Below are 26,077 nucleotides of genomic sequence, written 5' to 3'. Positions count from 1 at the left end.
TGTACTGCTATTTCAGAAATCTGAAATATTGAAACTGAAGAGCTTATTTTCAAAAGATAATTGAAACGGAGCATACTGAAGAGCTCAATTTTAAAAAATGAGCTCAGTATCACATCATTGCATAGTCAAAGTAAGACTGAGCTAGGTTTCATATCAACCTATAATAATGAAATATAGAACCAGAGCATTGAAACATTGAATCAGGACATACATTCATATAACATTGAAGTATTGAAACATTGAGACATTGGTACGATATCAGCATATAACATTGAATCAAGGCACAAACAAGCTGAGACATTAACATATTGTATCATTCATTTATAAAATAAGATGTAACCAACTGTATATCACATTACAAGATAAACATCTCACAGAATATTGATCCACAAACTAAACAAGGTTACACCACATAGGACATTGATCTACAAACATAATTTAAGGACATTGATCCATAAAGACCTAACAACCACAGCCTATATACTATCTTCTGACATTCAAAAATATAACCCCCAAAAATGATCCTCCCAGTACTGCTTCCTTCTGTGCCTGGCTGAGAAGAAGTAGGTTGACTATATCCTGACATGATAATATTTCTCTGGATATCTAGGTGTACTCTTACTGATTCCTTTACAGCTTTACTTCCAGCTTCCCCATTGATATGTCTAACCCTGCTTGAGTCCTATACAAAAAAAAAATACAAACAAATTAGTATATTTAGGCTATTATTACAACAAAGCTAAACTAAACTTACCATATAAAATCTTTTTCCAGTAGTAGGACACACATGAAGGCCAAAACCCTATGGTAATCTTTCCTGTCTTAGTCGTTTACTTCTTTTGATGGAGGCTTGCAATTGGGACAGCTGCTGTTCATTACTTGTAATCCTTTTCTTTAAAGGTAGCTTTGCTCAGCTTGCTGTTGGACTTGTAATCTAGCATCAAAAGAAGACAAGTTGTTATCAATTACTAACTAACAAGAAGTGACTTATAACATAACATTAGGTTAAGTAATGAGTAACATCCTAGAGCAGAATAACTTGGATTTTCTTTGGCCTACTCTTTGGTCTTTTTGCTAGTACATCATGAGTTGGAATACTTGATGATGTCTTACTCATCTTAGGACATCATTGCTTGTTATGACCTCTCTGAAAAGATATTTGATAGGTCATATATCTTTCTGAAAGCTTATGAAAATTCTTGGAGCCCTCGTGTGGGCCCATTTTTTTATTTTTTTTAGGCCTACCTGACATAACTCTCACAGGTGGAGGTAGGACTGCCTCTGCACCAGTCCTAAGCCAAAGCTCTCTCTCCATTCACAAGTTGTGAAATAAACTCATAGCACCATCTCCAAGAATCTTTGGTATACCACTCTGCAATATAATCTTCAGCATCATCATTTTTATGCCATATTGCAGAAATGGCATGAACACATGGTATACCTGTCAAATTCCATGCATTGCAAGCACAACTCCTACCCAATAAATTAACTTCATAAGACTGTTCCTTATATGTCACCTCATATTTTCTATCTCCATTATAAATAGCCTCACACCATCTACTTTCAACTTTATGTCTCTCTATCTTTTCTTGAATCCGAGGGGATAGTCTTCCATGCCACTTGTCAATTTCCTCCCTCTTTTTTGCCATCCTTACCATTATTGCCCTCTTTATATCTTCAAGCATGTCAATAACTAACTTCTCTCTTGCCCTAATTATGTATGAGTTGAATGTCTCTGCCATATTTTTGTCAACCACATCACACTGTGGGAATGGACTGAAAATAGCCTTCAAAAATCTTCTTGGATTATTCTCTGTGAAGTCTCTCCATGCCTCCTCAGATAATCTCTTTATCTCATCCAGCACATCAAGAAAATCTCTTTCTGTGGTGCACTTTGATATCTTAAAGAAGGTAGATTTCAGAACCCCACCCTCATACTTTTTTCTCTAATTTTCATAAATATGCCTTGCACATGTCTATGCTCAACACATGGTAGTAAATCAGCAACTGCTTGAACTAAACCCTGCTTAGAAGCATGTAACAAAAGTTAGATATTGAAATAAGAAAAGCAGAAGTTATAAAAGAATCTAAATTTTTATCTTTTGTTGATCACTGATAAATGTCCAACCCAACCCATCTCTAAGTTGTAAATCCTTAGCTAAAAGGTTAATGAACCAAGATCAAGAATCTCTGCATTCTACCTCAACCAGAGCCCATCCAATTAGGAACATTTGATTATTGGCATCTCTTCCAATGATAGCTAACAATTCACTTTTACAAAACTATGTTAGGAAACATCTATCAACCCCAATAATAAGCATGCAAGCTATCAAGAAACCCTTTCTAAAAGCTTTAAATCTTATGTACAACCTCTGTAAGTGGACCATCATCAGTCCTATTAATCTTCAAAATGACTGTGGTCTCCTTATTGCTCCTTTTAAGCTCCTCACAGTAATCATATAAACTTGCATAGTGCTTGTGATGGGACCCTTTAATCTTCTCCAATACCATTTGTCTTGCCCTTCAATATTTGGTGACCATCACATCAACTTCATATTTTGTCCTAATATCATGCTTCATATCCCATGGCTTATATATAGGACATTACTTCAGCTTCTCCAAAAATTCCATCACAATCCATCTAGCACACTATAAGAAAAGAGAGTTTTTGTGATAAATTTTTTTACATTGAAAATTTTTTTTATCGCAAATAAAGCTATTTACGATGATTTAAAATTTTTATCACTAATAAAAAATTATTTACAATGATATTATATTTTCATCACAAATAAAAAATATTAATGATGAAAAAAAATTCATCGTACATACAATTAATTTGTGATGATTATTTTCATTGTAAATTATAAAATATTATTTTAATTTTAAATTTTCAAATATTTTCAATGAAAAACTTTTCATCATAAATAATGCAAGTGTTTATGATGAAAAGAGATTTTCTGTCATAAATATCTGTTATTTATGATAAAAATTTTTGTCACTAATATTTGAAGAAAAATAATTACCTTATTTATGATGAAAATATCTTTTATGTCATAAATAAAAATTATTAACGATAAAAATTTCATCGATAATATTTAAGAAAAAATTAAAAAATTAAAAAATCTAAAAATTAAAGATTATTTATGATGCAAAGATTATGTCATAGATAATAAAATATTTACAACAGAAAGCTCACTTTTCATCATCAAATACTAATCATTTATGATGAATCTTTTTCATTGCTAATATGTGAAAAAATAAAAAAAAATTAAAAATTCAAAAACTCCAGGATTAGTGATGAAATAATTTTCATCATAAATAATTTACATATTTGTGATGAATAATTTTATTATGTGGCTAATACTGAAATTTTGATGATGAAAATATTTCATCACTAATAATAATAAAAAAAAAATTTAAAAATTTAAAAAAATATAAATTATTTGCAATGAAAATGTTACATCATAAATAATCTCGTATTTGTGATGAAAATTTTATTTTCCATCATAAAACTGTTGATTATTTATGATGAATATTTTTCATCACTAATATATGAAAAATAAAAAATTTTTAATTTTCAAAAACTAGACTATTAGCAACAAAAATATTTTCATCATAAATAATCAAGGGTTTTGCGATGGAAAATAAGTTTTCCGTCGTTAATAATCCTATTTTTACGATGAAACTTTTGCGTTGCTAATATTTAAAAAGTTTAAAAATTTAAAAATAAAAGATTAGTTGCGATGAAAAGGTTGCTCATAAATAATCCATATTTACAATGGAATATTACTTATCCATCACAAAATCCTTGATGATTTATGATAAAAATTTTTTGTCGCTAATATGTGAAAAATAAAAAATTTTAAAATTTTAAAAATTTGACTATTAGTGACAGAAAAACTTATTTCCATCGCTAATACATCTTTTTATGATGAAAATATTTCATCACTAATACTTAAAAATTTTTAAAAATTTAAAAATAACATATTAGTTGCAACAAAAATATTTCGTTGTAAATAATATATATTTATGATGAAAATAATAGATTAGATAAGCAAATTAAAACAAAGTCACCTGATATGCATCCTAGACAATGTAGTTTAAATAATTTTTTATTGAAAAACTTGGATCCCAATTCTAAATTCATTCTCATATAAATATCAAACAGTACTGTTCATTCAATTCTAAACAAAACCAAACTTGTATCTCTAAATCTTTTTTTTTACGTTTATGTTGGTTTTCCATCTTATATTATAACTTCACAATTATGGTCTAAAATATAAGTGGATTCTGACATGATAAGATGATGTATGAATCGTTGAGGTACCTATGGTGGGATCTTTAGTGGTAAGAACCATGCATTAATACTTGAGGTACCTATCATAAAACCTTTAGAGGCCAGTAAGGATTACAAAGTATTTATCCTTTCTAAGCAATATATACATGTTTAGATCTGATTAAATCAAAACTGGACAATAAAAATCATATATTAATGATCCAAATCATTGGATGTAATCTACTATTTCAAAACTGCTGGTATACAAAAATATTATATGATTTGAAGATCCCTAACCTATATATCAAATGATCAAAAAAATATATCTAATTTAATTTTATTTGGACTATTTAATTTTTGATTCTTACATAAGTTAAGAATTAGAAATCATATGATTTTTTATGTGCAAGCAGCTTTGAAATATTAGATCATATTCAACAGCTTGAATCATTGATTTAGAACTTCTATTAAAGAATTTTGATATGATCATATCTGAGTCTAAATACTGTCGATCTGATCCAAACTTGACTATATATATATATATATATACATATATATATATATACATATATATATACATATATATATATACATATATATATACATATATATATATACATATATATATACATATATATATATATATATATATATATATATATATATATATATATATAAACTTTCTATGGAAGACCCACCAACCAAGGAGTTAAATTGCATCACATGGCTAATGTTTATTTTCATCATAAATTTTTTGAAAAAAAAAAAAAAAATTCAGCAATTATTAGCAATGAAAATATTTTTTCATCACTAATAACATAATTAATGATGCAAAGCTTTTTGTCGTAAATAATTTTTTTTAATGGAAAAACTTTTTTAGCAAAAAATATTTTTTTTTATGGAAACTATTAACGATGAAATTTATTTATTATTAATAATATTATTAGCGATCAAATTTTTTCTTTCATTATAAATAATATTTTTTAAGCAACTATTAGTGATGAAAATAAATTATTAGCGACGAAAATTTTCATTGCTAATAGGTCGCGTCTCGTCAAGTCCCATCCCGAAATCTATTTTCTTCCCCTCCCCCTCCTCCTAGTTTCACACAAAAGTGGTCCCCCCCTCCCCCTCTCTGCTCTCCCCCCTCTCCCCGTCGCATCTGTCATCCAGCCACCATCGCATCTGCCGCTGTCGCCGTCCGCATTTGAGGTCTCGACCTCACCCATAGATGATGAGATCTGTGATCAGGTACTTGGTACGAGATCCTGTTATATTAGGAGTCTAAGGTATGGGATCACTGCTACCTCATCGTCATGCTCATCTAGGGCTGACATCCATTCTGTGTGAGGCTCGACTGATGGAGGTACAGAGACAGACTGAGCAACGATCTCAGGAGTTAGCTGTACGTATCGGTGAGTATCAGCATTCTAGATCCAGATGATGGAGTGGATGGTGCAGATGGAGCAGACGATACAGCTGATGAGGTAGCAGTAGGTCGGTCCGAGCTCTTTCGAGCGCTCTCCTTCTCTAGCTCGTTCTCCAAATGCCGACACTTGACGGCTTCTTGATGTACATTTTTATTTTTATTTAAAATCTCTTGTATATTTATATTAATATAATAAAATAATAAAATTGATTTATCAATTTATTATTTAAATTTATTATTTTATTTTATTTAATTTATAAAAAATATTATAGATATAAATTAAAAAAATATATTCATAAATTATTTTTTAAAAAATATGATTAAATTATTATTGATGGAATTACTTTTGATAAAATATTGATCATCAAAAATATTTTAGTATGATAATTTAATTTTTTAATAAATATAAAATTATTAAAATTTTACATATAATTAATAGCGATGAAAGATTATTCATCGTAAATAATTATTAGTGATGAAATTTTTTATCAAAAATTATCTTATTTACGATGTAAGATTTTTATCACTAATATTATTTAATTTTATTTTTTTAAATTTTTTTTATTAAATTAATAACGACAAAAAATTTTTATTGCAAAAATATTTATTGTGATGAAAATTTTTTGCCACTAAAAGTTTTTAAAAATTTTATTTCAAAAAATATTTTAATTAACTTAATAGTAATGAAAATATTTTTATTGCTATTAATTTTTATTTTTAATGATATTATAATTCATCTAAATATTTTTTATGATTAAAATTTGTTGATAAAATTATTTTATTGATAAAAATTATTCATTGTAAATATCATTTATTAGGGATGAAATATTTTTTTCATCATAAAATATTATCAATGACGTGATTATTTATGATAAATAATTAACGATAAATATTTCATCGCTAATAATTATTAGCAATGAAAATTGATTATTAGCAATGAAAATTTTTCATCGTTGATAACCTGTTTTGTTGTAGTGGCAGTTATTTATCTGTTCTTATGGGTCTTTACACATCTGTGCTCTCCTACATAAGTTTTAATTTGAAATTTTTCTATAGTATTTTCAAATGAACACCATATTCTAAAAGAACAATCATTGAGAGTATATTTAACCTCAGCTCTATTGACCTTATTTTTGCTAAACCTTAGATCATATCTTTGAGCAACACTGTACTTAACTACAGCATCTTTGAATTCTTCAATTGTACTGAATGTCATTTCTTTACAAAACTTCACATCTCGCATGTCAGTTTTTAGATTGAAATATGCCCATTTCTTCTTTCTCATAATCTCACTAGTCTCATTTTCAGAGCGTGACACAGGAGTCTCAAATTCTGAAAAATCAAGATACTCACTATAGTGCACAGTGTCTTCTTCTACTTCATCTACACCAGCACTCTGATTGGTAGGTCTAATAGTGACATCCATAAGTGTTGGCTGCTCTTTTTGAAATCAATAAATAATATCATTTGTCTTACTTCTTGCTTCCTCAGCTGCTCTCCATGCATTCCTTAGCTCTTCATCATCAGTTAGTAGATCAATAGTTAAATTATCTTCATTGCTTATTAATTCACTATCATCATCTGGGCCATAGTCAACATCCAAAAAAGCTTGACCCCTTCAAGACTTAGATGTCTTTGTTATCTTCTTATTTCTTTTTCTTTGAGCCTTAGTCATAGGTCTCTCTATTACTATATTTTTTTTTTGCTTTGAGCCCTAGTCCTGGATCTCTCAACTACTTGCTTTTTTTTCTTTGCTTTGAGATCTAGTTGTAGGTCTCCTAACTATTTGCTTGTGCCTTTTCTGAATCTCTTTTTCAGTCCCTTTCTATACTATGCTTCTTTATCCTCCATCTTTGAGTACTTCACTAACTGGTACATTGGCTTCAGTAACTGCAGTAATAGCTACTTGACTAATTAGAATATTGGGTGCTTCAATAGTTGGAATATTGATAGCTTCATCAGCATGGATATCTTCATCAACTAACTCTTCATATTCCACATAAATATTTAGATACTATATTGTATCCAATGCCAATTCTATCATCTGCTTAAGTTGATTATCTTCAAATAGCATCCTCATTCTTTGAGTATCATTCGACCCTGTAGAATAATCTTAGGACTTTATCTACACATAGTTCCTTTTCCATATCAATTAATTACTTACAAGATATATGTTTTATATCCTGGATGTTATAAAATGCCACATTCCCTCCAAAATAATCAATGCATCCATCCTTGTTCATAAATTTTCCATCATGATGCATAGCTATAGTGAGACTGCCCATTCTACATGACATAAGAGGCAATAATCTCAAAATATGCAAAAAATTAAATTTTAATCAAACAAAAAGATTAATTTAACTTCACTTGTACAGTTAGATCTAAAAGAGAGAAAACACATCAAGATCACTTTTCTCAAAATAACAATATCTTCAACATCCCATAAGATGACAATAGAGTCTTGGGACCGCTTTCTGCTAAAAGCTAAAAATCTACTTGACGATACAGTCTTGGGACCACTTTCTTAAGTCAAATAAGTAATGCTATCTCATTAAACTAATAGATCATGGGAAAAAAGAAAAAGAGATATATGGGGGATGCAAGCGAAATATTTTACCTTAGTGGCCGAATAGAGAAGGGATCAGACCAATCACCACTGCTCCTCAAAATGTATATCAAATACAAAAGCTCATCGGTTCCATTCATCGGACAGGAAGGAGGCAATTCAAAGAAAAAAAAACTGAAACCCTAGCTAGAGAAAGGCTATAAAGAAAAAAAAAGAACTCACCTGCCACATAAGCAGTCTCTGCCATATCATCTTCCATTAATCATCACATGATGGCACATGACCACATCCAACCATTTCCATCATGGTAATTAGACGAAAATAATAGCCGGAGAAGAAATTGAAATATCTTGAATGTTGTAGGACGTAATTGCAACAAATAGAAGTCTAGGATAAATATAAAAATTTCCAAAAATTTTAGAATTTTTAAAGTAATTAAGTTAAAATATTTTTTTAATAAATGATCAATTCTATGATGTAGAACCTACGTGCAATGCGCAGCCTCACAACTAGTTATTATATTACACAAGAAGACTTTCACAATGATCTCCCCCATAAAAATAATAATAACAAATGCCAATTAGAATGCATCGCAATGGCCCATATCTTGATACTTTCAGATCATGCATTTCCAACGTGTTATGCTGGACTTGTTGGTGATAAATTTTTAAAAGGCCATTGCTTAGTGCAATGATAAAAGACCTAGCTGACAAAGCTAAGACGTAGATTTGACATTAAAGAGAAATTCTTTGTCTACCACCTTCGGTGGATAAAAAGTATACAATTTCACCCAATTAGGCCACGTAGCATAATTATTAAAGGAAATGGACATTTAATATAGCTTAGCATTTTTTTCTCAAATTTTTTGACTAAAATGCCCTTTACCTCTTTTTACTCTATTTTGCTCATGCTTGATCAAGATGTTATAGATAATAACAAAATATCATAACAATCAATAGAATATCATAAAAAATAATAGAACATCATAATAATGGTATAACATCCTATGAATAATTATCAAAAATAATATTACTGATACAAGATATCATACCAAGCACAAGATATCATAATATTATCTGAAATATCATAGGATTCATAGAAAATCATATAAGAATCATATAAGATATCAGAAAGTAATAATAGTACTTTTTTCTTTATTTCATGATATCTTCAATAATATATATGATTTTTTATATTTTTATATAATATCTTGTTGATTATTATGACTTCTTATATTTTGGAGGGAAAAGATATTTTGATTAAAAAAATTTGAAAATAAAGAACTAAACTACATTAAATATCTGTCTCATTATTAATTATACTATATAGCCCAATCCGATAAAATAGTATATTTTTTCTTCATCAGAGCTATAGACAAAGAATTTCTCTGACATTAAATTTATCCCAATATGCTCCTTTTAAGACTCCAAACTATCAAGGCTATAACTATATATATACTAGCATAGGACCCATGCTATGCAGGGAGTGTTGATAAAATACAAAGTAAGATTTTAAGAAAACTTTAATCTTCAATGCCTTTTGAATGCTCGTTCAAACTGCATAAATATTATAAAAAAATATTAAAATTGTGATCAAATTATAAAGATTTTTTTATGAAAGAAATGAGAAATAAGATGTGAAAATACCTTGCACGTAATTTTTTTGTTGGCAGTGTTGTCAGCGATTCCCTGCATAGGTGATAAAATTTATCTGAGCTTTATATTTTGAAAGAAAATTTTTAGTAATTAAAATATATTACTGTTCTGTGCTTGATGTTCTTTGTAAGGGAGTGGTTCTTTGAAAAAGTTCACATTGAATTTATTTTTCAAGAGTTGAAAAAGCGGATTCCTCCAATATTTAGGACATGAAAGATGTAGCCATAAAACTTTCAGACAAATTAATTGGTTCAGATTCATGATTTCTAAAAATATTTGTCACTTTCAAAGTATGATTATTATCATTGAAACTTTATGATCCAAATATAATTTGAAAGATATAAGTGATATTAACGATCTTCCTAATCACAGTTGGTAGAGTGAATCTATCAGACCTTTGATCAGTCACAAGATTCAACATTGAAACACCTATTAATTGCTATGCTAATTTTTCAAATATAATAAAATTTGTTATTCCAGTAATGTCCTCAACAATGGCATTCAATTTGTACCTAAGAAATTCAATTGAATGAATATTAATTTTTATATTTAAAATATGCATTCATTCAAAGAGAAAAATAATAATCAAGAAGATATCATGATATTATCATGGCACTAGAGGTTGGTCATTTTTATTGCATTGATTGCATCAGAATATGTCACCATAAATTTTGACAACAGTTTTATAGTTATAGCATGCTTTGTACAACTATCCATGAGAAGTTTCGATTTCTTAAAGAATAGCTTTATATGTAAATTTTGTATCCTAAAAAAAAAAGAGAATATTTCAAGGATCCAAAAAAGAGTATTATAATTTATCAATTATTTTGAATCATACCTGATAATCATGCGAATTCAATTCTAGCAAATCTTCAATTATTTTTCTATTTACGGTGACTTCATATTGAGGATCGACAATAGGCTATTGTCCCTTCTCTACATATTCAATCGAAAGAACTTGTGCTCCCATCCTATGCATAAATTAATAATTATGTTTAAATTATTGTGCCCAGTTGTTGTTTCATTTAGGACATAATATCAATTTTTTTGTGCCTCACCTATTTCAATACTCTATTATTTCTTGTGTTTGTACATCCATATAAAATTTTGACGTCAAGCATATCGATAGACATATTTTTTCTATACATATAAATTATAAAAATTATTTTAATAATAATGATAATATTTTTTCTATACATATTTTTTCTATACATATAAATTATAAAAAATATTTCGGACGATCCTCTGTCGGATTTCTCATGAAACCGGACCTCTCCAGCAGACATTCTACAGACGAGCTTCCACATCAGGCAAATCCCAGACGGACTCTCCTAGCAATTGGACTCTTATCGGACTTCTCCAACAGAAAATCTCCGTCCGAGCTTCTACAGCAGATGACTTCCGCCTACAGCATCAGCGTCCAATCAACGTCCAAGGCATCCGACAATAGTAGACTCGTCAGCAACCTCGAAAATATCCGAGCTTCTCCTGGATTACTGAGACAGAGAGCCATTCCGCTCCATCAGACGTCCTAGCCGAGCTTCAACCGTCAGGCTCAAACTCTCTGGCAAGTCACGACAATGGCCACTACCTTACTCCACTCTCTGTAACAGATTCCACACGGCCTCACTACTCTCTGATAAGTCACGACAACGGACACCACTCAACTCTCCATAGCAAACTTCACGTGGTCCTGAACGGCCCCCTGATGCCACTACTCTTCGTAACAAACTTCGTGTGGTCCTGAACAGCCCACTACCAGGCGGTTACAGATGTCACTGTCAATCAGTTACGCTCTCCATCTATAAAAAGGGACCCCCAAATACGTTCTTCTCTAAGCTCTAAACTTTATCTCGAAACTCTGCTAAAATCCTATTTGAGTGCTCCATTTCTATTGAGACAGAGTACTGACTTGAGCATCGAAGGATCTTGCCGGAGCACCCCCAACTCTGGTTTAGACTTTTCTTGCAGGTCCCGGCAGCGGACGTCTATTTCACTGAGTCTCTCTCCGAGATAGTGCCCCTGTTTATCGTACTATTAGCTGTACTTCTTTTCGCACGATCCTCTCGACTCCAGCTTCTCCGACATCGACGGAATTCTGCACCAACAAAATTGACGCTAAAAGAAGGGCTGTGTCTTCGCAGTACCCTTGTTCTTAAAGGAGTGCTCAACGGGACTGTCTTCGGTCATCTTCTCCGACATCTTCTTTTCCTTATCCTGCCAGATCTCTACCTGATGTCTCCCCGAAAGGCATCCACCAAGCGATCCACGGCCTCCACGGCCAGATCCCAATGAGATCTGCAAGCTCTGGCCTCGTCTCCAGTTTCTCAAGCTCCTCCTCCTTCGGCAACGACAGTCGGCATGGAGCAGTTTGACTTGCTGGTTCAGCAGGTCAAGGACTTCACCGAAGCAGTGTAGGCCATGCAGTAGCAGTCGCAGCAGCCACAGGCATCAGTGTGGCTGGAAAGAGCATCACCGGAGTTTCAGAATCCGACGATCAGGCGGGCCACTTGGGCCAGTCGCCCTGTCTTCCCCGAAAAGGGAAAGCAGAAGGTGGAGAGCCCTCCATCCGATCATGATTCCACCCCCGGAGAGTCCCTACCTCCATTCCACCAGAAGACCCTCAAGACTCACAGTCGAGAGGACCTCCTGGATCAAAGATTCCAGAAGATGAACCGACAGATCGAAGAGCTCTGCCATGCTCCCACTGCTTACGGTGAGGACATCTGCACTGACCCTCCTTTCTCTCAGATGATTATGCAGGAATCAATCTCACCGAACTTCAAGCTCTCCTAATTCGAGAGCTACGATGGGACCTCAGATCCGATTGACCACTTGGAGGCCTTCCAGACAATGATGCTGCTCCATGGCGCGCCAGATGCCATCTTGTGCCAAGCTTTTCCATCTACCTTGAAGGAAGCAGCAAGAAATTGATACTCGACATTGAAGTCGGGTACTATCTTCTCTTTTGACCAGATGAGCCATCAGTTTGTTGCTCATTTCATCAGCAGCCAGCATCTCCGGAGAGGTTCGGAGTTCCTCATCAACATCAAGCAAAAGGAGGGAGAATCCATCCGAACTTACGTCAACCATTTTAACGCCGCCGCATTGGAGGTCCGAAACTTGGACCAATCGGTTGCAATGGCCGCCCTGAAGAACGATCTTCAAAAGAACGATCTTCTATTTTTCCTGAAAAAAAAATATCCCAGAGATTTTTGCTGATTTACTGGCTCAGGCCGAAGGATATGCCCGAGCAGAAGAAGCCTTCAAGATGAAGGACGAGGAGGCCGCGAAGGAGCGGCAGGCGAGAGACTCCAACAAGCCCGCAGCTAAAAAAGAATCGAGTGAAGCTCGACCACGTTCTCAAACTCCCTCTGGACACAAGCATGCTCAGACTCCTCCCCGAGCTCGTAGGCAGAGAAGCCCAGACCGCAGAGTTCGATGGAGCTCTCCCCCAGGAAGATTCCACAGCTATGCCCCTCTCAATGCATCAAAAATTCAAGTGTTGATGGAGGTCAAAGAGCAGCTACTAAGACCGAAAAGGATGCGCACACACCCCAAAAAGCGCAACCCTAACAAGTTCTGCCTCTATCATCGTGACCACGACCACGACATGGAAGAGTGCATTCTGCTCCGAGACAAGATCGAGGAGCTCATCAGATGAGGTCGGCTCGACAGATTCATTCGACGTCGGCTTGAAGGTAGGAAAGATCGGCCGAGGGCCCTGCCACAACCGGAGCCGCCAAGGAGGGAGGAGCAGCCTGAAGATCGGCCTCCAATTGGGATCATCAACTCCATCTCTAGAGGATCCCGATGAGGAGCAGACCTTCCGCGACAATGGGATTCGAAAAATCTATGAATATATTACCAATAACTCTATCTTAGATAAAAGTTTCTTTCATATTTGCATATCTTTTGTTTTAGCATGAGCTCGTAACGACAAAGAGTAGCTCCTTCTGACAATCAAAACTAAGCGTGTTAGGAACAGGAGGAGAACCTCGTCCTAACATGAGCAAAGTCGAAGGTCCGATTATTTAAAGATCGGATGGGGGAGAGGCCCTTGCAACGGCCCTTATGTGCCTCCACAGCCATGTTAGGAACAGGAGGAGAACCTCATCCTAACATGAGCAAAGTTGAAGGTTCGATTATTTAAAGACTGAATGGGGGAGAGGCCCTTGCAATGACCCTTATGTGCCCCTACAGCCATGTTAGGAACATGAGGAGAATCTCATCCTAACATGAGCAAAGTCGAAGGCCCGATTATTTAAAGATCGGATGGGGGGAGAGGCCATATTAGGAATAGGAGAAGAATCTCATCCTAACATGAGCAAAATTGAAGGCCCGGTTATTTAGAGACCGGATGGGGGGAGAGGCCCTTGCAACGGCCCTTATGTGCCTCCACAGTCATGTTAGGAACAGGAGGAGAACCTCGTCCTAACATGAGCAAAGTCGAAGGTCCGGTTATTTAGAGATCGGATGGAGGGAGAGGCCCTTGTAACAGCCCTTATGTGCCCCCACAGCCATGTTAGGAACAGGAGGAGAACCTCATCCTAACATGAGTAAAGTCGAAGGCTCAGTTATTTAGAGATTGGATGGGGGGAGAGGCCCTTGCAACGGCTCTTATGTACCCCCACAGCCATGTTAAGAACAGGAGGAGAACCTCATCCTAACATGAGCAAGATCGAAGGCCCAGTTATTTAGAGACCGGATGGGGGGAGAGGTCCTTGCAACAGCCCTTACGTGCCCCCACAGTCCTGTTAGAAACAGGAGAAGAACCTCGTCCTAACATGAGCTGAAATTGATTGTGTCAGGAACAGGAGGAGAACCTCATCCTGACACCAACGAAGACCCGATCGTTCCAGATCGAATGAGGAAGAAAGCCTCCTCAATAGCTCCTCTATACCCCTATGACCTCGTTAAGAGCAGAGGAAAAACCCTCACTTGAACACAAAAAAAAAGAGGAGAGAAAAAGGGAAAGTGACGAGCCACGTCAGTGATAAGAAAAAAATAAACTACATCAAAGACACAAGGAACCTCGTCTACATCAAAGACACAAGGAACCTCATCTACATCAAAGACACAAGGAACCTCATCTCAACGAGGAAGGAGACTCTTATCAAAAACCCTCAGTCTCCAAGAGGAAATCCAACACTGACAGAAGAAAATTGACTTTCTCAAGGTAATGAGAAGTTCGGGCTCCCAAGCTCGAGTACCGGAAGGAAGCATCAAACTCGAGTGACTTCGAAAAGACCTTCGACAAATCAACACGGCGATGATCAGAAATCTTCAAACAATGTCGACATCAAACAAGACAAAAGACGAAGAAGTTCGGTAAACAACAACTCAAAGCAAAAATAAACAAGGTAATGAGAAAGTTTCTTTTCATTTTATTAGTAAAGTGTGCATTACAAAGCCTTTGAAGGCCAAAAAAGAAAAACGATAAGAAAAAAAAAGAACACATGGAAGAACAAAAGATAAAGAAACTCTAAGGAAGCTCGGCTTCTTCAGACTTCGAACTCTCGGTTCCAGCCATCATCGAGGATTGCTTTAAGTTTTCGATTTCTTCTTCTAGTTCTTTCTTTCTTAACAGCATCTCCCGATACATTTGGTGGAACCGCCGACTCTCGCCCTCCGACTCCCGAAGCCTCTTCCTCAGAACTTTGGACTCTATCTCGGCATCTTTGACTGCCTGCTGCTCATAGGCCAGCTGAATCTTCAACCGCTGCAGTTCGGCTTTCTCCTACCCAAGGGTCACGGACAGTTCTTCCATGGTCCCCCTCAAAAAGCGAAGCTCGTCGGAGCCTTGTGCAGAAACGGCCTGGACTCTCTCAGACAACTGCCTCTGAAGGCGGGCAGCCTCGTCGGTCACCGTCTTGAGCTTCCTTCAATAGTCGTCTATTTGCCCGCACCAGCCGACTCGATAGGCGTTGTAGTCCGCCTCGGCATCCTGCAGCTGCTTCTGAAGGTCGAAGAATTTCTTCGACCAGTCTCGATCGCAGTCGGCCTGAGTTGTGAGCCAGGACGAGCTCCCTTCCAACTGGCCGATCTTCTTCTGTGCAGCCACCAGCTCGACCTCAAGGGAGCTGATCTTGGAAGCTTGAGTCCAAGATCGGTCGCTGGCACATTTTTGGAGTTCCTCAAGCTCCTTCACGAAGTCAGCCTTCCTCCGGATGTAGTCTATGAAGCCCTTTTTATGGAGGTCCCGAAAGTGAGCAGCCTTCGCAGTGACTTCCGAATAGCTCTTCCTCAGTCGGTGACGTTCGTCATCCAGCTTCTTGGATTTCTTCGTCAGGCGACGAACTTTCCTTCTGAGGTCCCGGACCATCAACTTCAGAGGAATCCCTCGTGGTAAGGGAAGAGCTTCGGCGGGGCACTGTCGTTGGAAGACAAGAGCGCCATAACACAAATCAGTGCCAGAAAACAAAAGAGAAGAAAAAGAATGCAGAGTAAAAAAGAGGAGCCCTTTGTAAAGAAGAACCTGATTTCATTGATTAAGTAGTTCTTAAGTATAAGAGAATGAGAAAAAGTTGCAAAAAAAAAGGAGAATACAAATTTAGAGGTTTCGGACCTCTGGGGTAGAAGTGGGGGAGCTCGACATCCCCGAAAGATCGACCGCGGCAGCTGCGATAGTCAAGGAAGTCTCGACTGGAGAAAGACCGGCAGCAGCCTCAGAAGGCTCGACTTCGTCATTGGATGCCTCATCTAGGAAGCCGAGGTCCAGCTCGGGAAACTTCCCGGCCACCTTCTCTTGACAGAGCTCAAAGCCCTTGATGAAGGCGGTCTGGCTGAACTCGACCTTCAGATCCCTCATCTCGGAGGAGGTTTTGAACTCCTCCACTGCCCGGATCGTTGCCTCCGAAACCAGGGTCGGGATCTGCGCCTTCAACTCGGAGACCTCAGCCTCTGCTTTCTTTCTTTCCTCCTCCAAGGTGGCCCTCAAGTCCGTCGAGGTTTGCTCTTCCTTCTGCAGTGCCTCTTGGAGATTCGCGACTTCGACGATCTTCTCCTTGAGGCGGGCAGCCTCGGCCAGGCGGCCTTCCTCCGCTTGGGCAGCCTCCTTCCTAGCATTGTTCATCACCTCGATGTTAGCGATGAGCTGGTGTCCAATCTACAAGAGCGGCCAGGGAGTCAATATAAAAGTTGAGAAATAAGCTAAGCAAAAAGACGAGAAGAAGAAATGAGTAAATTGACCTATCTCGAGAAAGGACCCCAGAGAGTCCCAGACTCGCTGCTCAGGATCGACGTGAACGGTCCTATGGACGACCTCAGGCAGGATGCACCCATCGACCAATCTCTTTATTATATCCCTATTGTTGAAGGGATTTTCCCCCGGATCTTCTTCGGAGCCATCGGCCTCCTCGATGGCAGCCCTGCTGCTGCGGCTCTTGCAGACCAATGTCTTCTTTCTCCTTCTTCGTTCGGCCCCCGGTGCCTCCTCGGACCAAGCCTCTGGAGCAGGAACCTTAGTCGGGGGGCTCCTTAAAGAGGCCTAGGGGACTGCAAGCTCGACGTTGGAGGGAGAGTCGACGGCAATGGCCGCTTGGGCAGGTGCGGCCGAGCTGGTCTCTTCTGCCTTTGCCCTCTTTGCCGCCCCCGAGGATGCTGCACCTTTCCTTTTATGGGTCTTGAGACCCTAGGCTAGCATTCGAGCTGCGTTAGCGTCCATATCTGCAGTGAATGAGGATCGACACAGCTTAACAAAGGAACAAGAAGAAAGAGGAAGCAAAAAAAAAAATATACCGGCAGGGTTGAGAGGGCTTAGGCCGATGTTAAACAAGAGTTATTTCTTCAGGAGGTTGGAGAGAAAAGGGGCTGGATAAGCCTCGAGTTTATTGGAGGCCTCAAGGTCATCCTGTCCCAGGCTAGAAGCCCGACGGACGGAATCCCTCAGGGAGCCCTAGGGGGGCAACCCTAGCTCCAAGGATGGGCATCGGACATAGAAGAACCTCTCCTTCCAGTTATGAATAAAAGAGGGGGCACCTTTCAGCAGCCCCTTTCTACCGAACTGAGGGAAGAAGTACCACCAGTCCTTTGCCGAGAGATGACGCTTGAACATATAGAAATTTCTAAACAAAGAAAGAGTCGGCCGAACTTCAGCTAAACTACAGAAGGAAAGAAATCTTATCAGAAACCTAAAGGAGTTCGACGCTACAAAAACTAAAGAAATGTTTAAGAAGCAGAAGAGAGCAATAACAAAAGGTGGAAGTGGAAGTCGAAGCCCGGCACAGAAAGCTTCTTGGTATAAACAGAAGCAGCCGGAGGGAGGAGCGCTAGCCTGACCAGTCAGCCCGGGAAGCTCCAGCTCGTACTCCGGAGGAACCCCGTACTGAATCCTAATCAATGAGAGTTCCTCCGGAGTCAAAGAGCTGAGGATAGTGTCTGGTACAAAGATCGAATGAGGTTCATCTACAGAACTAAGATTTTGAGAGGTTGGAACGGACGAACTCCTAGAACTGCTAGAGGAGGAAGTGCTGGAGGTCATTTTGAATCGAGTGAAAATCCTAAAAATCCTAAAAAAATTAGAAAAAATAAGAAACAGGATGCTCGCAGAAAATCGAACAAGTGGAATGTAAAGGAAGAAAAATGGAAGAAGAACAGTAAGAGAAAAAAAAAGAAAAGAGGGGAGTTCTAGAACTAACCTAGGCTGTTCGAAGGATGCAGAGATGCAGAGATGGGGACGACTCGAAGAACACCTAAGGCCGAAAAGGATGCTGGGGAAGAACGAAACTCTCAGGAAGGAGGGACCGAAGAAACTTTCAGGCAGAGTGAAACCCTTGAAGGAGGGAGGTGGGTTTAAATAGGCGACGAGGTCCGACGGAATAATGATCGTGGATCTCCTCTGGCCGATCTACAACCGCCACGTGTCCCATTCATCATGGCAGGCAGCTGAAAGTGGCCGACAACTGATAGAACTATTATTGCACCGTACCTAGAGCAACGCTCCAATAAAAATTTTGAAAAAATCTTTTCAGATCGCTTCGATTCGAAAAGGCTCCAGCACCAGCGCGCCAAACACCAAAATATCTGAAAACAACTAAGTACAAAAATCGAGGAAGACAACTTCGGCTGTGAAAATTTCTCTGTACTTCCTTCATTCGGAACCCGAACTCGAAAGTAGGGGGACTGGTGTTGGGTATAAAATACCCCCAGCCGAAGTTTGTAAAAGGCCGACCCTTCTAGGGTTTTTCCGACTTCCGACCTTGTATGGCGTCTTTCTGAACTCCCTCGACTGTCCGAGCTTCCATAATGCCATCCGAACTTCTCCAATAATGAGCTCCCCTATTCATCTACCAGACTACTCCAAATTCTCTCTGGGCTTCACTATCAGCCAATTTTTTACAGTGATCGATCATTCTCCGAATTTCTTCCAGACTTCTTCCGGCCACGAATGACTTTATTCCAAACTTCTTCCGAACTTCGTCAATGTCCAAGCTTCTCCAATAGCAGGACTTGTACGGTAACTAGACCCCATTCAAGTTTCTACGACGGTCGACCGCCTTCCGGATTTCACCCGAGCTCCTACAAGAACCGGATCTCTACCCCAAACTTCTATTGCAAGCAGATTTCATCCGAGCTCCTATAAGAGTCAGACTCCATCCGAACTTCTATAGTGGATAGATCACAGACGAACTCCTACAATGGACAGGCTCCACCAGTCGAATCTCTACTCCAAACTTTTTTCGAACTTCGTCGATGACCGAGCTTCTCCAGCAGCGGAACTTCTACAATAAGAAGTCTCCATCCGAGCTTCCACGACAGCCGGCCTTCGTCCGAGCTTGTACAATAAGAAGTCTCTATCTGAACTCCTACAAGAGTCAGACTCAGTCCGAACTTCTACGACAGAATTGAATCACAGACTCCTCCAACATTCGACCTTCTCCAGTATCCTCAAGACTCCTCCAATGGACGAACCTCCACAGCACCATCCAAACTCCACTGTCAGACGATCCTCTGTCGGATTCCTCATGAAATCGGATCTCTCCGACTGACAATCTACAGATGAGCTTCCACATCAGGTAAATCCCAGATGGGCTCTCCTAGCAACTGGATTCTTATCGAACTTCTCCAACAGAAAGTCTCCGTCCGAGCTTCTACAGCAGATGACTTCCGCCTGCAGCATCAGTACCCAATCAGTGTCCAAGACATCCGACAACAGTAGACTCGTCAGCAATCTCAAAAACATCCGAGCTTCTCTTGGATTGCTGAGATAGAGAGCCATTCCGCTCCATCAGACGTCCCAGCCGAGCTTCAGCCGTCAGGCCCGAACTCTTTGGCAAGTCACGACAATGGCCACTACCTTACTCCACTCTCTGTAATAGATTCTATGTGGCCCCACTACTTTCTGGCAAGTCGCGACAACGGACACCACTCCACTCTCCATAACAAACTTCACGTGACCCTGAACGACCCCCTGATGCCACTACTCTCCGTAACAAACTCCACGTGGCCCTGAACAGCCCACTACCAGGCGGTTACAGACGTCGCTGTTAATCAGTTATGCTCTCCGTCTATAAAAAGAGATCCCCAGATACGTTCTTCTCTAAACTCTAAACTCTATCTCAAAACTCTGCTAAAATCTCATTTGAGTACTCCATTTCTTTTGAGGCAGAGTACTGACTTGAGCATCGGAGGGTCTTGTCGGAGTACCCCCAACTCCGATTTAGACTTTTTTTGCAGGTCCCGACGGCGGATGCGATCCTCTCGACTCCAGCTTCTCCGACGTCGGCGGAATTCTGCACCAACATCATTAAATTTCAAAGAATTTAAAAATTCAATTGGATAATTAACATCTTCAGCTGCTACATCTGTTGATAATTTGCATATTATGTCAGAACTTAGATATGTCTTTTTTTCAGCCGGGACCAAAGAAAGTAAGTAACTATTTATCTCATCAATCATTTCATTCGTAGATGCAATAATAGCCCTTTCTTTTAGATATACTGTATCAAAATAATTATTCTCAAAATTCACATAAACTTTGGAAGTAATACTTTGTATATGATTTTTATCTATTTTTATAAGCAAATTATCTAAAATTCTAATCCATGCCGGTTCCTCTTCAGCTTGTTCCAATTTAATGGCAGAAACTTTTTCATCTCCAACATCCAAAATCCATTTACTAAAATTAGTCAATACTATCTTGAAATTTTCATTAATATTATCATTCAATAATCTCATTTTTGTTGTCAGAAAAAATATTTTGCAGCTATCCCATAAGTATGATCGACTTATTGACGCATCAACTGTTTCAGCTCCGTCTCCGCCAATAACAACTGGAAAAATTTATCAAAAATCACCTCCAAGAAGTATGATTTTACATCAAATGATTTTTTCTATCCATACAAATCATTATTCTGAAGAATTTTTCTTAATGATTTATCTAATGCTTCAAAATAATTTTTATGATTCATTGGAGCTTCATTTCAAACTATCAAACTTGTAGATTCAATCAATTTTGCGAGTTGAGTTCCTTTCTTTGTTTCACATGTAGAATATTTATCAATTTGAATTAATATTTTAAATCTTGAATATGCGGCTCGTCCATCAGGCTATAAAAGTGATGCTATTCTTGAGGAAGCTACAATCAACACAACTTTTCTTTCAGATCGGATTTTTGAAATGATTGTTTGCTAGAGAAAAATTTTACTGTTCCTCCATGACCATATACAAAAAAAAATTCCACCTTTGTTTCCATTGACAGCATCCAATACAGATTCATAGATTTTTTTTTGTTGCTTATTTAATTTTTCAAATAATGATGAATGTTGTTCTTGTAATTCATATATATCATAATCTAATTCTTCACTCAACAACCTATTTTTTAATTCTTCAATCATAATCCTATTTGGCATCCAGAAGATTATAATCTGAAAGAGAATGGATATTTTTATTGAATAATTTTTTTAATTCAGATAGAACATAATTTTTTAACTATAATTCTAGAATTTGAAGATTAGGAAGCTCTAATATATATCTAAGCTTACTGATGATGTCATCCAAAAAGTTTTTCTAATGCATTTTTCAATAATTTCTTCGGTTTAGCCACTTCACAATAAATAATCAAAATAACAAATAGCTATCTTAATTCTGATGAAGTTGTCCACTAAGAAGCTTCATTCAATGCTTTATGCCATTTTTTATCATCACCTAATAAATCAAGCGTGCTACATGCAGACTGAAATATTGGATGAACAGTAGAATTTATAGTTTTAATCTCATCATAATTTCTTGACCCTTTTACCACATTCAAAAGTATTCTCAAATAATATAATTCACCCAAGCTAGGATGGATATTAATAATTCTACCTATTCGATTTTTCAATTTTTTTTTATTTAGATTTTATCCTTAGAATTCTATACTCATTTTGTCGAAAATTCAGCATAAGTTAAATGCCAAGCATCATCATACATTTCATTGGTTCTCATTCCTTCTGTAAACATAGTCTTTGATGCATTTTTTCTTTTAAGAATGGATACCAAACTCTGGCTTTCATGATAAGTTATTCTATTTATAAATAGAAGATGTACAATCAATCATTCAAGAGTCGGTTCTCTAAAGTGAATATCAAATAAAAATAATCTCCATGTAGCTTCATATGCTGATAAATATCTATAGTCAAGATATGTCTTAATCTCATCAACTTGCTCATATTATTTTTTTTCAGTATTGTTATTGACTGATATATTTTTTGTCACAACAGCTCTTATTCTATTAACTCTTTCACTAATATATTTAAATAGATATTTGATCAATCTTGACTTATTACACCATTCGATATTTATATGTTCTTGATAACGCATAATCAAATGCAAATTATATGGAACAATAAATCTATTATCAAGCTATATTCCATTTTTGATGGCACAGCGACCATCATTTCTCCTTCTATAAATGGCATATCCATTTTCATCTATCATTGTTTGATCTTGCAATTTTTTTAAAAATCTTTTCGAACAATAACCTTTACCCATAATGGTGATTTAGGATTAGCTGTACCACATAGACCATGCATCATAAATTTTATGATGTAGTCATATGCTATAGGATCAATTAATCTGTCAAATAATTTTGCACTAATGATAGAATTAATATCCTCCACTATTGGATATTTATATTCTAATTTTAGCCAGAGCAAGATATGAACATATGGCAAACCCCATTTCTGAAATTCTATTGTCTATAAAACTGCAAAAGATATTAAAAATAAATACATCAAAATATCATCCATAATCATATAAATTATTACACTAATAAATAATCCATGCTATCAAATAGTATATTACCTGCAGCTATTTTTCCAAAATGATGCCTCTTCATTATATCTGATATTAATTCTTTGAGTTTCATTTTGAAAACTTGACTAACAATTTCAGATCTATCCTCAAATCTTTGATCAGAGTTATTTTTAAAGCATCTTGAATCTCAATCCACTATGCATTACAGGTAAATATGATGAATAAATCAGGATGTCCATGCCATTTGCAAATCACGATTACATTTTGATAATTTTGAATCATATATCTTGGACTGCGAGTAAAATTTGATGGTAATATGATTCTTTTTTCAATTGTATTTCCATCAACATCACCATCAATGACTGCATCTCTAATTTTCTGATAAATTTTTGAACATAAATCCTTTTGATTTCTTCTGATATAATCTAATCTCTCCTCTTCAATACAAGAAAAAATATCGACTATATTGTTGGAATAATCTGCCTCCTCTTATCTATGTTTTGCCTTCATTAGCTCTTTGTTGTATTCCATATACATAAAACTCTCTCATAGTAACACACTGTCTAATGGTGGAGCGTTTGTCCGAGGAGCTTCTGTATCTAATGTCAATTCTAAAACCATTCTCACTATATGAAAATAAAATTAGATACTGCATAGCCATGAAATTGGGATGCAAATCACTTATATATTTTAGACCATCTATTTTATGTTCAACAACAATATCACACTGATGATTAGCTGTTCTAAATCACCAACAATTAGCCCAGCTATTTCACAGCATGAAGGCGACCAATATTGTAGACCATCTCTATGGCGCTCCTAATAATTTTAATTACACTGGAGAAAATTTTGATTGCTAAAAATGATCTCTTACCAACCTGAAAGCTTTGACAATTTCATTTTTATCATCAAACATCTTGATCAATCCTTGAATAATATCTCGATCCATATCAGTTTAATCATCATTTGAATTCAATGCCTTCATCCTATTATCCACCTCATTCGTAGTATCATACATATATATATATATATATATATAAAACTGTACAAATTTAGATTTTTCTTCATTAATCGAAGAAGCGAACCCATTCTGTGATGATTCTAACCATTGATATGGAATATATAAGGTCCTAGTTTTTTATTAATTATATTGTTAATTTTGGCTCCCATCGATGTAAATGCAAATATCGAGTTATATGTTCTCATATTTTCTCAAAATTTTGAAGCCTTTTTCCCCGCTATGATCCAACAAAGCATCCAAAAAAGCTAGAGTTTTTTTTAGGAATAGCAAATAAATCTTTCCTTGATGATAACATAGAGCAAATACAGGTCTAGATGTAGTTCACAATTTTCATATATGTTCTTTGTACCAAAATAATGCTCCATAAAATTGATATTCATATTCAAATGATCCCAAATTCAATGGCTCTATAAAGTTTCCTACAACATTAGAAAGAAATATGAAAAAAAGATTTTTTTTATTTATGATTGTCAAAATTAGATTTATTTTCTTTGATAAAATAGCATCACGAAAATACTTAACTTGGTCTCTTAAATGAAGTTGTGTTCATATTTTCTTCATTAGATAATAATTGGTTGCCAACTGGTATGAAAAAAAGTTAGATAAAAATTTTATATCATAGATTCGATCTAAAAATTATCAAGCATTGAAAATAAAAGACTGCACCTTTTTTCATAATTGATTCCAAATCATCCTCAAAAGAAAAGTTATTTACGCTTATTTTTGTTTGTTCATTTTGAACAATTTCAGTATGAAAAGCTCTATAGGTATCAATATCAATATTTGCACTCCTACAATCATTGGATATTCCATCTCGATCTGAAACTTCAATTCTTTTGAATGCTATGGATTGCAAATTCTCTGCATTATTCACTATGGAACGACAATGTATATGCGCAAATCATTTATTTGAAATGATTGCACCTGAGCAATTGTTATTTTTTGATAAATTTAGACTTCTTTTTTGGTTTCTAATGCTTATTCTTCTTATTCGATTTTGCCTATATGTTTTACGTTGACCTATACCTTTTTTTTGGAAAGAAAGAAGCTGCAATCCAAAAAAGTATAATCATCATTAAACTAAATCTAAAAAAAAAGTAAAATGCAAAATTCTTGCTGCTTCTATGTTAACTCTATCAATTTTTTTTGCTTTAGCATATTTTCGTGACAAATCAAAATATTATAGAAGTTCTATAACCAACAATTAAAGCAATCCAAATAAAAAATATAATTAACAATGCATTATGATATTCCAAAAATAAAATAAGAATAAAATGCTGCATACATACCTTGGACAATAGATGTATCATCAAATTTGAAACAAAGCTTTTCAATGATCTACAAAAAAATAATACAAATTTAATCAATAAAATTTGGTGATTAGTATTTCCTCAAATAAGTGAAATGATATTAAATATTTTGTAATAACTATTTATTATCATTTTGAAATATCCTTCAAATAAATTATCTGCATCAAAAACTACAAAAATAGCATCCATAATGGCCTAACATCGAAATAATATAGACAATCAAAATGCATTGGCAATGTATTCCATATTTGCATAAACACAACAAGAATTCGGACCATTAATGATGGCTATTTGTCATAGCTAATAGTCCGGTAGCCATCGTTAATAATGTCACCGTCGCTAATTCTATTATAACAGTTAATCTAAAAAAATTTTATCGCTAAATATTCTTATTAGTGATGAAAAATATCACCGTCGCTAATATGACTATTAGCGATGGTGTTAGCGATGCAAGAACTCCATCGCTAATTATTTTTTAATTTTTAAATTAAATTTATAAAAATATTAAAAATATTAGTGATGGTATTTTCATAGCTAATGTTGTCACTAATAATTATTAGTGATAAAAAATATTGTCACTAATA

At 36.0% G+C, this 26,077-nt stretch overlaps 1 long non-coding RNA gene across 1 annotated transcript; it reads right to left on the bottom strand.

The window, feature by feature from the left end:
* Positions 1-329: 329 nt before the first annotated feature.
* LOC140858124 (uncharacterized) lies at positions 330-26,077 on the bottom strand. Its single transcript, XR_012141431.1, has 4 exons — positions 25,473-26,077; positions 9,918-9,959; positions 755-934; positions 330-682 (listed from the first exon to the last, which is right to left on the bottom strand). It is a non-coding gene; the product is annotated as an uncharacterized lncRNA (long non-coding RNA).

The sequence above is a fragment of the Elaeis guineensis genome, chromosome 5 (assembly GCF_000442705.2).
Source record: "Elaeis guineensis isolate ETL-2024a chromosome 5, EG11, whole genome shotgun sequence".
In the NCBI taxonomy this organism is placed as follows: Eukaryota; Viridiplantae; Streptophyta; class Magnoliopsida; order Arecales; family Arecaceae; genus Elaeis; species Elaeis guineensis.
This window is presented reverse-complemented; position numbering and strand designations above follow the sequence as displayed.